Source organism: Myotis brandtii, unplaced genomic scaffold (assembly GCF_000412655.1).
Source record: "Myotis brandtii unplaced genomic scaffold, ASM41265v1 scaffold1571, whole genome shotgun sequence".
NCBI lineage: Eukaryota > Metazoa > Chordata > Mammalia > Chiroptera > Vespertilionidae > Myotis > Myotis brandtii.
The window spans coordinates 111,070-127,324 of NW_005355711.1; the positions used below are offsets into that span (position 1 = coordinate 111,070).

Here is a 16,255-nt window from a genome sequence, read left to right on the forward strand (position 1 = left end):
GAACACTCTTTCTCATCATCATTTGGCATTGATACACCTTGTCTGATTCATAATAGCAATACACAAATTTGGCACACTGTTGAAGAATACCAAATTAAAAACTAAGAAAAATTTTGGTTATTCCACAATATTGAAATAAATAACAGCTGAAAAAAATCCCATTCAAAACATCAATTATAATTGATAATAGAATCAAGTGAAAGCCTGTTCTTGGAACTTGAGTAAAAATGTGGTTCATGACTGAAGAGAGAAGAGCCAGCCCTAAAATAATAACAAGCATTCATACATGGCCACTGCTTCAGCACAGCTGCTCACCTGCCATGTTTCCCATTTGCCAAACTCTTTACATTTACATTTGCTTTTTAGTGTTCTGGGTGTTTTCTTTTTCTAGTTTTGTGGAAGACCTCATCAAAGGTTTATTGATTTGGATTTATTTAGGTCTCTTGCTCTTCAATAGACAAATATTGCCTTCGAACATCAAAGGCAGTTACAGAATCTCAGGCTCCCAAGATGGAACAGGACCTCAGGGTCACCAAGTCAACACCTCTCTGCCTGGGGCCAGAATCCCAGAGTTCAAAATCAGGAAATAGAACCAGAGCTGTAGTAGCCGAAAGAGTCCTTAGGTGGCAGTCGTGGATAGAAATGTTGCCAATGTCTTGCAAGCTGTAGTGAAAACCAGGTTTCCTTGTAAGATGTGCCAGTATTGTACAGGCTGTGGGGATATTGTTGTTCAAAGAATGGGATCTGAGCTGCTGGGCCTGTCTAGTGTCTGTCCGAACACTCGTTGCTTAGATATTGAGACCAAGGACACCCCATTAGATACAAGTGTCAAAGCAACAGTCATAAAGCTCAGGATCTGCTCACAAGGAAATCACAAAATAAAGATGTGATTTGCCAATTTCCACAGGTGCCATTTCCAAGCTGTTATCCAATCACCTGTCTCCTTGTCAGTGTTTCCTACTGGTGTACACTCTACAGGAGGGCAGAGCCCATATTATTCACCTTGAATCACAGTGCCTGCCTCACAGTAGACCCTCAATATTTTTTAATTTTTTTTTTAGTGATTGACTTAATTTTTCTTTCCAGGCTTAAGTTTGTTTATCTATAGAATGAGAGAGTTGCTAACTGTAAAGTCTGAAATTCCATGGTTCTCATTAAGCATAGGAGAATCTTTTCTAGTTTTATTAGCGAAAGTCTAGTGGAATTACAGAGACAAGTTTATATAAGTTTAGTTGGTAGCATAAGGCACCTTGTGAAAGAAATAGATGATAAGAAGACCTGTGATTCACTTTCACTGAGATGTATCATTTCTTAAGGCTCAGCATACTAGCAAAGCCCACACCACCTCTAATTAAGGCCCTAGACTGATGCCACACAGGGGCTTCATATCCTACAAAGCCACTTGCTGGTTGGAGGTTGAAGGCCTCACATCCTTGTCTGGAGAGGTAAAGGAAAATCTTTGCTTTTAACATGCAATATTTGCACATTAATTCTGTAAGAACTTAGCTAAATTTTTCTCAGGCTTATTGTAATCTTGAATCCCTAAGACATCCAGAAACCAAAGCCCAGATGGTACACACCCTGGCCACCAGTATCTATATCTACTCCCCCACTCACAACTTGCTCACTCATATATTCAATCCTAAATTTCCCCAAAAGAGGAAAAATAAATTTGGGAGAAAACAAGTATGAGACAGATTGTTTGTGGTGCTGAGGTGAATATGCCTAGGCCAAGGGTTCCTCACATCGGGGCATCAAACTCACTCACACATAACCTTCCATAGTCAAGAACATAAGTGTCAGTCAGCTTTTTGTCAATGAAATATGTCCTCATTGTTCTTCAGACTAACTTTATCATCTGTCTCAAACCAATCCTTTAATCTTCACAAGAATTCATATTCTCTTCCTTCTCTCCACAGGCAATGTTTTGTATTCAAGAGGTTCGTCCAACTTTACACACCAGGGACTTAACTTACACTCTATGACAGGTAACTATGGTTTTAATTTCCATACATGTAACTTCACACTTTTATATATTCTAGGGCAATATCCCACAAAGTGAAAGCATAACTCTCAAGGCATATTCCTCCCTTTATCTCTTTTCCTTCTTTCGTCCCTTCAACCTGCCAGTGAACCTTCTTGGACGTGTTCCACTTGGCTCTTAAAGAGCAACCAAAACTTTTTTTAAGTAAAAAATTTGTAGAGATTAGGAGAAAACAGCTAAAAGCATTCTTTTTGTTTATTTTCTTGCTCTGCCGCATTTAATGCCTGTTCCCTGGGGGCATCCAGATGCCCTTCAGCTAATGGCTTTCCCAGGACTTTATGGATTTTATCACAATTCGGGAATTCCTCCTAAACCTCCACTTGCTCCCAGTCTCAGTAATCTCCCTTCATCCAGCGACATATAGACAATCCCAAAAGAAATTTGCTTTCATTTTAAACTTTAGAATCTTGTTCTTCTTTTCTTAGTTCATAAGTTGGGCACATAGGCTTTAAAGGGGGAAAAACTGTTTCATTGAAATAGCTAAATGACTAGAAAAAGTATGTATATATTTAAAAAGTACAGTGATAGATTACCCAGGGGTAAGAATCTTACCAAATCGGGAAGAGTCCCTCCAACTGAAGATGGTTTCCACCTCTTTGCTCCTGGAGAAGAGTTCCAGCTGTGTGCACTGGTTCCTTCTGGTTCTAATTATATAGTGATCAAATGAACTGGGTGGAGAAACTAGTTCAAAAGAACCCTAATCCTGGCGGTTAAGCAATGTTTGCAACATTAACATTTAACACAATCTACTGAGGGACTGCTGTTGCAAGTCACTGTCCCAGGGTGAAAGACAGGAAGTTGGGAGCTAGCTAGAAAGTGGGCTATTTGAGAATGTCTTGTTTTGGAGGTATAAAATAACTTCCCTCAAAGTTTATAATTATTCAAGGGGACATGGAACTAACTTTATGATGCACCAGGAATTTTATTAAGCCCATTTTATATCTATATTTGTTTATTTAGGTCTTAAAACTGCCCTGACAATGAACACTAATCACTCTTTATTGAAAATTACAGTTTTCTTGTTTGTCTTTTACATTAAACTCAAAGCTATTAGAGAACAGAAACCAATCCTTTTTACCTTTGTATGGCTGGTGATTTGCAGGGTGCCAGACCAAGGAGAGTTTAGCAGATTTAATTAATCTAATATCCTGTAGTTAATGAGGCAACTGATCATCTGTGAAGCTAAGTAACTTGCACAGATAGTAAATGCCTCACGATATGGCAAAGGTGTAATGGCCATTATAATGAAAGGTATCTTTAGACTGAAGAATGATGCTGACAACTCCATAGGATAGAACAGAATTTATTAAAGGGCAATTAACTTACAGGCACAGAGAATCAGAGCAGACAGAGGACCCAGGAGTTTTACAAAAATTATTCTCCACTAACAGGCCCCTGTTATAGCACTTTCTTAATAGTAGAATTCAGGTACTAATGATTGACAAGACAAAGGGACAAAGACTGTAGTACTCACCAGGGCCCATTCTCCCTGGTGATGGATGGTTGTTTCTAATTGATACCATCACCAGTTTGGTATTTATCTTGGTTTTTATACCATTCCAGCTTTTACTAATAAAGGGATCAAAGTTTTGCCACCCTGAAGCTACCTTTTTGGGATAGTGATTTTAAGATGTGTATTAAGAAACAAAGGAAGAGGGTATTTGTCATCTAAACTTTTGTTGCTTGTTTGTGCTAAAAAAATCCCATTCCAGTAGCACCTGCCTGGTGCCACACATGAGCGGGGTGTGGCTGGAGGCATCTCACATATTGTGGCATACACTCCATCTTTCTGACTTTCTGAGTAATGAAGAGGTCTGCCCTTTTTCTGAGAGTGAACGTGTGTAGCTATGAGAGCTGCACCTTTTGCACTCTTTGTGTAAGCCTTTCTGCTTCCTTGGTTAAGCTGTAAAAGACTTATGGCTAGAAATACCAATCAGAAAGGATATATGCACCCATATGTTCATAGCAGCACAATTCACCATAGCTAAGATCTGGAAACAGCCTAAGTGCCCATCAGTAGATGAATGGATTAGAAAACTGTGGTACATCTACACGATGGAATACTATGCTGCTGTAAAAAAGAAGGAACTCTTACAATTTGCAACGGCATGGATGGAGCTGGAGAGCATTATGCTAAGTGAAATAAGCCAGTCAATGAAGGAAAAATACCACATGATCTCACTCATTCATGGATAATAAAGACCATTACAAACTTTTGAACAATAATAGATACAGAGGCAGAGCTGCCTCAAACTGATTGTCAAACTGCAGCGGGAAGGCCAGAGAGGGTTGGGGGGCAGAAGGGAGGGGAGTAAGAGATCAACCGAAGGACTTGTATGCATGCATATAAGCATAACCAAGAAAATTTTATAGAGCTCTCATATTGTTATAATAACTAGCCATTAAGATACCCTTAATAAGATGGAAGGGCAGAAATTAGAATAAAAATCAAAGTCCACTCAGACCCCTTCCTAATAACTTGCAAAAATTTGTAGATATTGTAAAAATTAGGTCATTGGAAGCATAATTGCCTAGCACTTTAATAAAAAAGATTGATGCACAAATATAACTTGAGACTTTTGAATTATCTATTTAGCTTTTTGGGTGATATAGGTGCTAATTAGGTTAATTAACAAGATAATTTTTTTCAAATTCAGAAGGTAAAGTTATAGTCTTCTCAATAAGGTGGAAATTTTTAAAAGGTTATTGAGATAAAAAGATTATGAGAATATATTGAACAGGTTAAAAGGATTTGATAACTGACTGGAAACTTAACAAAATTGGAAGCTAATTTTTCAAAGGCTAACAGGAACATTTGAAAGTTTCAACAGGTCTTCCTGTTGGGTAATCAGAAATGTTAACACAGCTCACTAGGGCCTGAGGCTGAGGAAACCAACGGAAAAACAAAAAGGACAGTTTTAAAAACAAGTGGTATGTGACATGGTGCAATATAGAGATCTTGTAACATAGAAACCCACACCTGAAGCCTACATGTTCATGCTGACTAATGTCACCTCAATAAATTTAAGAAAGATAAAAAGTAAAAACAAGTGGCTAACATCTTCATGCCTGATACTCCCCCCTCCCATCTCCAGGTTCCTTAAAAGTTATTGTGGGCAAATGAAAAATCTTGTCTTCTCTACAATTATTTGTAATTCTGTTTATGTGTATGATCTGTTGGTGATATCTGTGTTTATATATGGTGTACTTTCTGTCTCCAGATGATATTATTAGGTTGTAATAATTTATTGGCTTAAAGGAATTAAATACTTACCTAAATTAACAAATAGAAGTGCCCTACTGTGTTTGTCTCAGTGGATAGAGGTAGGCCCATGGACTGAAGGTCCTGGGTTCCATTCCAATATTGGGCATGTACCTTGGTTACAGGCTCGATTCCAGGCCCCTGTCTGGGCACCTGGGGGAGGTAACCAATGGATATCTTTCTCTCACATGGATGTTTCTTTCTCATTGTCTCTCCTTGGCCCTCCCAATATTTATAAAACTCAATGGAAAAATATCCTGGGGAGAGATATAATAACAACGAAAAATAAAAAAAATTTTTTTAAAAAATAGAAGCCATCCCAAGTATCTTTCAGAACCCTATAATCTAAAAAGTAAAATTTGATATTAAAGCTAATTTAAGGATGGTTTAATTAAATAGACATGTATTTTAGTTATTAATATTGAATACAGTATTTTTGTTTTACCTGGGTTTACAAAAATAAGTTCATAGTTGTTATATAATTTGTCAAGAAAATAGCTTGTGTGATAAGTAACTTTGAAATCACATAGGTTTGTTAAGAACTAATAAATAGATATAAATAAAATAAAAATATTTTAGGTAAAATGTGTTAGTAATAATGTATACTTATGTAAAAACAATGTTCTAGCCCTGGCTGGTGCGGCTCAGTTGGTTAGAGTGTTGTCCCATGCACCAAACGGTCATGGGTTTGATTCCTTAGGTGAGGATTAAAAATAATAACAATAGCTCTGGCCGGTTTGGCTTAATGGATATAGTGTCAGCCCATGGAATGTAGGGTACTGGGTTCCATCCACACCTATGGATATATATTGTTTTTCATTGAGTCTAGAGAGAGAAGGGGAGGTAGAGCAAGAGAAACATCAATCAGTTGCCCACCATACATGCCCCAATCAGAGATTGAACCCAAAACCTGGGTATGTGCTCTGATCAGGAATAAAACCCAAGAGATTCAGGCAGAGAAAGCTGCTTCAGGAAGGAGATCTTAGGATGTTCACCCTAGCCTAGTTTGAATTAAAGATGATAAACAAGAGGGCTTCAGGCAGGTGCTCATGTCACTTATAACTTTCTAAGGCTTTTAGGAGCCTTGTGCCAAAAATGGGGATGGGAGCAGAAACCAATATATATATATATATATATATCACAGGGGTCTAGTCATTGATATTTTTCTAAAAGCCCCCAGTTGAATTTAATATGAAACCAGAGTTGAGAGCTGCTGAATTTGTTCCTAAGCTTTGCCTACTTTTGGGATTATTCTATAATGTATGTCAGGTTATTCAAGCTGATTTATGGATACAGCTAAATGAACTTCTAATTTAGTCAGCTACCTTGACTCTCCCACAATACATAATTGCATGTAGAAAAGAAAACAAATGTGGGAGTCTCCATCTCAGTCTAATCCATTTTTCTAAAACTAACACCTTCTAAGAGTTTGGACATGAAAGATTCTTCCAGTTACCCTCATTCTTACTCCCTCCTTGATCAGAGACAGAAAGTGACTACAACTATTGGAGGAGGGAGAAGCTGGCGAGGGGAGAGGATGATTAGGTATTGCTGAAGTCTCTAAATGATGGCACTCATATTTTTGTTTTTAATTTTTTCTTGGAAAAATATGTGCAGTGATTTTTAAGGACACAGAAAAAGATGAAATAGAATGTATATCTCACACTTAATTTTGCTATTTTAAGGTAATGTTGTATGTTCTTTAATGTTTCTAACAATTCAAAACTTGTATGGTACATTTGTCTTCAAATCTTTTAATGTATAAATTACAAGAATGCAATTGAATTTTTGATTAAAGAAAATTCAGTCTTTCATCAGATTACTTTCTCCAAGAATGTCAGGAAGTGTCCAATGCTTATATAGTTTACTAGAGGCCCGATGCACAAAATTCATACAAGGGACTTGGCCCTGGCAGCCGAATGGGCTTGTCTCAGCCCTCACAACCCTGGCTTCATCCTGAAGGTCGTCCGGAAAGACTTCCAGTCTAATTAGCATATTATGCTTTTATTATTATAGATCAGTGATGGCGAACCTTTTGAGCTCGGTGTGTCAGCATTTTGAAAAACCCTAACTTAACTCTGGTGCCGTGTCAGGTATAGAAATTTTTTGATATTTGCAACTATAGTAAAACAAAGACATATTTTTGATACTTATTTTCTATATTTAAATGCCATTTAACAAAGAAAAATCAACCAAAGAAAATTATTTCGCATGTCACCTCTGACACACGTGTCATAGGTTTGCTATCACTGTTATAGATAAACTAGAGGCCCAGTGCACAAAATTTGTGCATGGAGGGGGAGTTCCCACAGCTCAGCCTGTACCCACTCTAATCGGACACCCCTATCACAATCTGGGACTGCTGGCTCCTAACCACTCAATTGCCTGCCTGCCTAATTGCCCCTAACTCCTCTGCCTTCCTGCTTGATTGGCCCTGACCTTTCTGCCTGTCTGCCTGATCGTCCCTAACTGCTTCTGCCTGCCTGATCACCACTAACTGCCTCTGCCTGCCTGCCTGATCAAGCCCCCAACTGCCCTCCCCTGCTGGCCTGATCAAGCCCCCAACTGCTCTCCCCTGCTGGCCTGATCAAGTCCCCAACTGCCCTCCCCAGCTGGCCTGATAAAGCCCCCAACTGCTCTCCCATGCCGGCTTGATCTCACCCCCAACTGCCTCTGCCTGCCTGATCACCCCCAACTGTCCTCCCCTGCCAGCCTAGTTGCGCTCAACTGCCCTCCCCTGCCAGCCTGATCTCACCCCTAACTGCCCTCCCCTGCCAGTCTGATCTTGACCTGAACTGCCCTCCTCTACTGGCCAATTTGGTTCTGATTGGTCAGTTTCTATGCCAGTCAGTGTCAAAAACTCCACCTCCTAGGCAGCCATTGGCTCCTTACATTCACCCAGATTTGGTTCTGATTGGTTTCTATGCCAGTCAGCGTCTCTGGGCCTATCAACAGGGCCTGATCAGAAAGGCATTGCTGATCAGAAACCCTGGTGGAGGCCTAGAGAGAAATGGAGGTGAGGCTGTTGGCCAGGCTGGGAGAGAAATAGAGGCAAGTTGTGATCAACAGCTGCCATAGAGGCTACGGATCAGACCCTGCCTCTATCTCTGCAGGCCCTCTCTGGGCCTGACCCGCAGCCCCCTAGGCAGTCAGTGCTGGGTCAGTGGACTACAGTGGCCCCAGCACTGACTTCCAGTGGAGGCTTTGGTCCTAATAGTCGTTAGGACCCTGGCTCTTTATTATATAGATCCATTCTCATTATCACTCAGGGAAAAGCATACCATCAGAAGTCCTCTTCTGAAGATGCTGCTAGTTTTCTACACTGGTTCACACCAAACATGAGCAAAGATACTTCCCACCAATCCGCACAGACTTCTGCTTGAAGATTCTGAAGCTATAAAATTTAAATGCAGCACAGCTTATAGGTCAATATTATTAAGAGCTGTTCTAAATTGGAGAACTCAAGTCATACCATAGAGTTTTCTCTGATACCATTGTAATTAGCTAGTTGTTAATAACAGGGAAGGAGCAAAGAGAAGGGCAGGCCCTTTAGGCATATTCTCTGCAAAGCACTGGGGGAGGAAACCACATAAGGAAGACAGATGCATGCCCAGTAAAGTTGGGATGACAAAGGGAAGATACTTTTTGTCAGTCACACCTGGGAAGAGATGTCATTGGCAATAGTGGGCATGGCCACTGAAATGGCACAAAGATTTGGGATACATGATCCCCTAAACAAAGAAGCTCACTCTCTTGGTTCCTCTTGGCATGCTTGGCTCATGGCTCACACTTGGCTTCCTGGCATTCTCCCATGTGGCCCACACATATAAATGACTAATGGACTGCAACACTAACCTGATACTGAACTGGACCAGGCTCCAACATGGAAAGGACATTCTAGACACTGGCTCTTATTTTAGCTGTACCCAAACCCTATCTATCTATCTATGTATCTATGTATCTATCTATCTATCTATCTATATATCTATCATCTATATGTATATGTATGTATATGTATATGTATATGTATATGTATGTATATGTATATGTGTATGTTTATACTTCTAAGAAAATGGGACTTTGGAAACCAAGTGATGTAATTCCACAGAAATAAAGATTACTCCTTCCATGCCAGTCTTAGAAAATTCTTTTTCTCAGGATATTGCAAGGACTTCATCCACAGCAACAACCAGGACAGTCAACCCAAGTTCTTCTCTAGTATCTCCCCTACTGGGTACCCGCCTTCTCAGGTGTCAAGTTGCCCTGGCCTGCTTTTTTCTTCCTAGTAGGAGAGCCTTAAATAGTCATCACCCTTGCAATCCAGGCATCTGAAAACTAAAATGTAATATTTCATTCTTTGTTTCTTAGACACGACATAAATGTGTGGCATAAAGGAAGGTGAGCCCAATTAGGACATCTATTAAAAGAACAGTCTGCTTTGGAAATAACCTTCTGTAGCACTGGTAATTGGGAGATTTGTCATTACTTCAATATTTGGCCTTTCCAATATGCATTGTCCTCAGGTACCACTCAAAGACTGACCACTCTACAAAGCACTTTGAATTATTTGGCCTTCTAGCCATGGGGTTATTGCCCAATAACTCTAGAAGTTGACCAAGAAACTGAAACTCCCTCTGTGAAAGGGAGCAGAATATGCCACTCCACAACATGCCTCTTTGGCATAAAAATTATTTTCAGTTTATTACTTTGAGGAACTTCACACACAGAAGCTCTGAAAACAGAGTGGAAGTTGCCCTTTTATAAGGGAAATTTACATCAGAAAGGGGGCCTGTTCCAGCAAAAAGCTCTTACCAGAGATCACTTTTTCATCTGGGAGACTTATCTACATTGCACAGCAACCTTTGTCTCCCCAACTCTTACTCTTCTCACCTTCCTGTGAACTATCTTCTACCCTTTTGAAGTCCCAGACCCCTACCCAATTTCTTAGTTCAGGATGGTGTATAAGGCTCAATCCTCTGCCACCTTTTGAGTCACATATTTTTGTGGGGCTTCCATATGTATTTATGTAATTAAAATTGTTTCCTCTTATTAAACTGTCTTTTTATTACAGACCATTCTCAACCAAGAACCTAGAAGAAGAGGGAAAGAAATATTTTTCCCCTTACACGTAGAGCTAACATTGTTCTCCTTGGAAAAATGACAAATGCAAGCTTAGCTCTCTCTAGGCTGAAAATGGTGTGAAAGTATTAGAGCATGCAGTTAGTTAGATAGTAACAAAAGAGAAGGGGATGAATGGAATAGTCACCCTTGGGAGTAATTGGCATTGTTCCTAGAAACAGAACAGAACATCCTGCCTAGTTGACCAGGCAGGAAAGAGAGCTTTACAGCCACTAGAAAGGGTAGCTGGCATCATTTTGCTGGATTAATAGAGAGGCAGGGAGGGAGAAAACAATAAAGGGGAATTCCTTTTATATAGTGCATGCCAAGTAGAAAACAAGGGATGAAGTTGAACTGTGAGGCATGTGCAGTAGGAGCCAAAATGGTGACCATACAAGGGGGAGGGCACTAGCCTGGGAAAGTCCGGGAAAGGATAGGATTGGGGAAGGGCACAGGCCCCAGAGAATCCGAAAAAGACAGTGGATAAGGGGAGGACACAAACACAGCCTGGAAAAGTCAGGAAAGGGGTTTGGTGGTCCAAAAGAAAGCCTGGGCTTTCCTGAACCCAAGGGAATGTATGGAAACAAGTCAAAGAACACAGTGTGTGTCCTCCTTGGAGTATGCCCCTGCCCTTCCTTCTCTTGGGCACGTAACTTTTGCCTTCTTTTCTCCTAAACTCAAAGGGTCCCGGCAAAACTCAGATCCAGGGGAGCAGCAAACAGAGCAGAGGACTCTACTTTTGCCTCTATAACTTCCTTTTCTGAGTCCACACAGCCATTTCCCTGTAGCCTGACTGCTCTCTCTGCCTCTCTGAAAGCTTACTGTGACTTGTCACTCTAATAAATCTTGCCACTCATCTAATGAACAAAATAAACTGATGAACAAAATAGATCCAGAGAGATAGAATGATGGAAACTAGGCAAAGAGCACAGTGTGTGTCCTCCTTGGAGAACGCCCCTGCCCTTCCTTTCCTTGGGCACGTAACTTTTGCCTTCTTTTCTTCTAAACTCTAAGGGTCCTGGCAAGACTCATAACTAGGGGAGCAGCAAACAGAGCAGAGGACTCTCATTTTGCTTCTACAACTTCCTTTTCTGAGTTCAGGCAGCCACTACCCTATAGCCTGCCTGTTCTCTCTGCCTCTCTGAAAGCTTACTGTCACTTGTCACTCTAATAAATCTTGTCACTGATCTTGAGGAGGAAACTGGTCTTCCAAGGCGTGTCAGGCCATAAAAACTGTGAACAATGCCCTGCCCTGGGGGATGGTCATTATTGCTGGCCCCAGGACAGATCATCAACACCTGGCAGCCTTCCTGTAAGCCCACAAAAGGGGGAGGAACCGTATCTGCAAGAAAAGACCCCAGAAGGTTATAAAAAGAGGAGCCTCTGCATGTTACTTCACTCTGATTTGGAAATTATTCCCAGAGTCCACTAGTGTTAATAAATGGGGTCCCTCCCTTTCTCTAGGAAGTGTGCTTGGTATTTCTTTGCTCTTCTGTAGCATATGGTTCCCTGAACTGGGAAGCTAACTGCGTTTGGCTCTTGCCTCTGGTGAGTGGACGGGGTTTGGGGCCCGGGGGCATGGGACAGGCCTCCGGAAGGTGTGCGCTGCTGATTTTAGCAGAATTGAACGGGGGGGAACTCCAGCTCCAGGTGCTCCCGGACCTCAGCCCAGGACCTAGCCAGCATCTGGAGAAAGTGGACGCACACCTCTGGACCTGTCTACAGAATCTGTAATGTAGAGGCCCCAGTCAGTCAGACCCACTCCTAGTGAGTGGAAGGGGGAGCTTAATCACCTCCCCAGAAGTCATAGGACTTTGTCAGGTCAGGAATCAGGACTCCAGAGATGAGTGAATTCAGATTTTCACTCTTCTGTTTGTTTATGTGGGACTAGCCAATTTGCTGCCGAGAAGGGGGGCTGGACACAGCCTTAACTCCTCCAGTAGGTTCTCACCGAGACGTTGGTCAAGAATTCTGTTCTGGGGTGTGGGTGCCAGGAGTGCCCCCATGCCCATCTGGGGAGTTGGGCATTATCTGCTCAGCTCCAGTCTGGGCTAGTCTGAGAGAGTGTGAGTACGGATGTTTGCTGATTAACTGGTCTGTTTGAAAGCGAAAGCTATTTTGATTTTCTGTTCGCTCATCTGGTTAAAATGTTTGATTTGCTGAGGGCTGAACCCATGGTGATCTGCAAAGGTCTCGGGCAGCGCTGTTGAGTTGGTTTTCTCGGAGACGTTTGCCTCTGTCACAGGAGGAATCAGCCCACTTAGTGAGGATTTCTGTCTGTGTTTGTGTACTAGAGACTTGTCCTGTATCTGGAGGAATGGCTTCTAGATGGTATTCACCGTGTCTGGGACTTCTGGGAGGGAAGTCAAAACTCAGACTGACTAAGGGTTTGAGTCTGGCCTGTCTTTTAAAAAAAAGTAGGAGAGAAGAGTTCCTAGGCAGTTTTCTACTGCCTCTGTTCAAGGGCTTGTTTTGTATCTCTGCACACTTGAAACTGATTTGGTGGTATTCTGTGGTGTAAATGTGGCACATGCCGATGTAAAAGTGTTTTTATGTTTGTTTCTGATTGTTGTTTTTTTTAAAAAAAAACCTTCTAAACCTCTCCTGAGTTTCCATGGTGATTCAAAGTTTTTAATGGGGAATGTTATCTGTCTTTATTTTTTAAATATGTGTCTTTGTTGTTTGTTTAAAATTGTTTAGCTAGTCTGGACGAGACATGGGTCAAGAATAAAATAATGTATTGCTAATCTGAGGAATGTTAATTATTTACATGTCACCTAAAAATTGAGGCTAAGAGTTCTAACTAACTGGAAAATACGGCTTTGGTGTAATGGAGGAAGGTAAAGAGAAATGTTGAAAGAAAGTTGAATGGATGACAGGCCAGTAAGCTGGGACAAGTAGAATAGGGAAACTGATCAGAAATCCTGTCTTCCCTAAATCCTTAAATCCTGTCTTCCCTAAATCAAGGACATTGGAGCCATCTTGTAAATCCTGTCTTCCCTAAACCAAGGACACTTGGGAGTAAATGATTTGCATTTCCCTCCCTAAACAGAGGTTAAATAGTTTATGTAAATCTGATTAGTGTCATTTGCTGTCACACCCAAGAACAAATGAAGTTAGAAAATAAGCCTTATTTTGATTAGTTCTTTTATTCAAGTATTTTTTTTAAAGAGGAGGCAACCCGTTCCCTCCCTAAAACATGGGTAATATCTCCTCCTCAAATTCAACTGTCTTAGAATGTATGTTAAGAAATTTTAAAAAAGGGGTTTGTTGGGGACTATGGAGTAAAACTAGTCCCCTGGGAGTTAAAAAGGATGTGTGAAATAGACTGGCTATCTTTTGGAGTAGGATGACCACCAGAGGGCACAGTGGATGTCCCCACGATCAGGAATGTTCACAGAATTATCACAGGAGACCCAGGTCACCCATATCAGTTCCCTTATATAGACAGATAGTTAGAAATTGCTCAAACCTCGCCGCCTTGAGTCTGGTTCTGCGTGTGTAAGAAGGGACAGAGTAAGGTTTTAGTAGCAGGAGTGAAGAGGCAGGCAGGGCAGAAGCAGGCCAGAAGAAGCTGGAAAGGCCATCCAAACCATCCAGCCACTATCAGCCAGAGCTGCCTGAGGCAGACCTCATCAGACTGGCAACAGCTGACTCTGACTAGGACAGACTGGGCTCTTTCCAACTGGGCCCCCATGAGCCCATGGTCAAAATGAAAATCGGGGGCCAGACTGTGAACTTTACGGTTGATACAGTGGCAGAGCACTCGGTAGTTACTCAGAAGGTAGCTCCCCTCTCAGGACAGGAAGTCACCATTATTGGAGCTACCGGTACCACAGCTGCAGACTGTTCTGCCGCCCCCACCGATGTCAGTTAGGCGGCCACCAGGTGGTTCATGAATTCCTGTACTTGCCAAATTGACTGGCCCCTCTAATGGGCAGAGACCTTTTAGTCAAAATGGGAGCAGAAACCACTTTTGCTCCAGATGGCTCAGCACAGCTTCACCTAGGTCAGTGGTCGGCAAACTCATTAGTCAACAGAGCCAAATATCAATAGTACTTCTTCAAAATAGACTCGCCCAGGCTGAAAACTGACTTCTGTGCATGGGCCACGAAGTTTTAACCCTACTACACACACACCCGCACTTGGTATTTTGGGAAGAGCCACACTCAAAGGGACAAAGAGCCGCATGTGGCTTGCGAGCCAGAGTTTGCCGACCACGAACCTAGGTGAAGAGACCTCCCCAATGATCCTGTCCTTAGCAGTGCCGAGGGAGGAAAAATGGAGACTTTATACCACCCAGTCAAAGGCCTCACCATTAGAACCTGAATTAGAGAAAGAATTCCCACTGGTCTGGGCAGAAGGGAATCCTCCAGGCCTGGCTAAGGATCACACCCAGGTACTGATCGACTTAAAGCCTGGGGCACAGCCTGTTAAAATCCACCAATATCCAATTCCAAGGGAAGCACGCCTAGGAATCCAGGTCCACTTAGACCGGCTGCTTCAGTGGGAACTTGTTAAACGATGCAGGTCTCCATGGAACACACCTCAATTGCCTGTGAAAAAAACCTGCCACTAATGACTACTGCCCCGTACAGGATCTATGGGCTGTTAATGAGGCTGTTATAACCCTGCATTCAGCACTGCCAAACCCCTACACTCTTCTGGGACTTGTCCCCTCAGAGGTGGAATGGTGTACATGCCTAGATCTGAAAGATGCCTTTTTCTGTCTTCGATTAGTGCCTTCCAGTCAGCTTCTCTTCGCTTTCAAATGGGAAAACCCAACTACAGGGGCCAAGGAGCAGTTCACCTGGACCAGACTGCCACAAGGGTTCAAGAACTCCCCCACTCTTTTTAGTGAAGCACTAGCATCTGTTCTGTCTAAATTTCTAAATTCGGACTTGGGGTGTGTTCTACTCCAGTATGTAGACGACCCCCTACTGGCTAGCTGCACACAAGCTCAGTGCTGAGAGGGAACACGAGCCCTTCTGAGATTACTAACTGAAACAGGTTATTGGGTGTCTAAGAAAAAGGCACAGATTTGTCAGAAAGAAGTCAAGTATCTAGACTTCTGGATCACCCAAGGGAAATGAAGGCTAGGGACTGAAAGGAAACAGGCAGTATGTGCCATCGCAGTCCCTAGCACCCGGCGGCAGATTTGGGAATTCCTGGGAGCGATTCTGTTGAATTTGGATCCCAGGGTTTTCAGACCTGGCCAAGCCTTGCCATCGCAGTCCCTAGCACCCGGCGGCAGATTTGGGAATTCCTGGGAGCGATTCTGTTGAATTTGGATCCCAGGGTTTTCAGACCTGGCCCATCCTCTCTATGAAGCTTTAAAAGGGGAAGAGAAGGCACCCATTGACTGGGGTCCTGAACAGGAGAAAGCCTTCATCACCATAAAGGCAAAGCTCACTGAGGCCCTGGCACTAGGGCTACCAGATGTGACCCGAGACTTTAATCTTTTTGTTCACAAGAACAGCGGGGTAGCCCTAGGAGTTCTAACCCAGGAGTTTGGACCCTGGCAAAGACCAGTAGCCTATCTCTCCAAGCAGATTGACCCAGTTGCCTCTGGGTGGCCCCCCCGTGCCTCGGGGCCCTTGCAGCCATGGCATTATTAGTCAAGGAATCGGATAAGCTTACCTTAGGACAAAACTTAAATGTAAAAGTACCTCATGCTATTTTCACCCTGATGGAAGAAAGGGGGCAGCAATGGCTGACTAATGCTAGAATGACTCAGTATCAGAAGGAAACCCAGCGTGCTGACTCTGCAGTCAAGCTGGCTGCTAAAGAACAAGCAGCACCGGCATGGATCATGTTGGTCCCTGAATTAC

The 16,255-nt window shown here is 42.4% G+C and overlaps 1 protein-coding gene across 1 annotated transcript in view; it reads right to left on the reverse strand.

Annotated features, from left to right (window-relative positions):
• Nucleotides 1-2,698, reverse strand: part of LOC102255358 (ribonuclease 4-like) — a 31,282-nt gene extending 28,584 nt beyond the window's left edge. The window contains exon 1 of the mRNA XM_014536230.1: nt 2,597-2,698. The gene's annotated coding sequence lies outside the window, so the exon portion shown is untranslated. The remainder of the gene's footprint in view (nt 1-2,596) is intronic.
• Nucleotides 2,699-16,255: the final 13,557 nt, after the last annotated feature.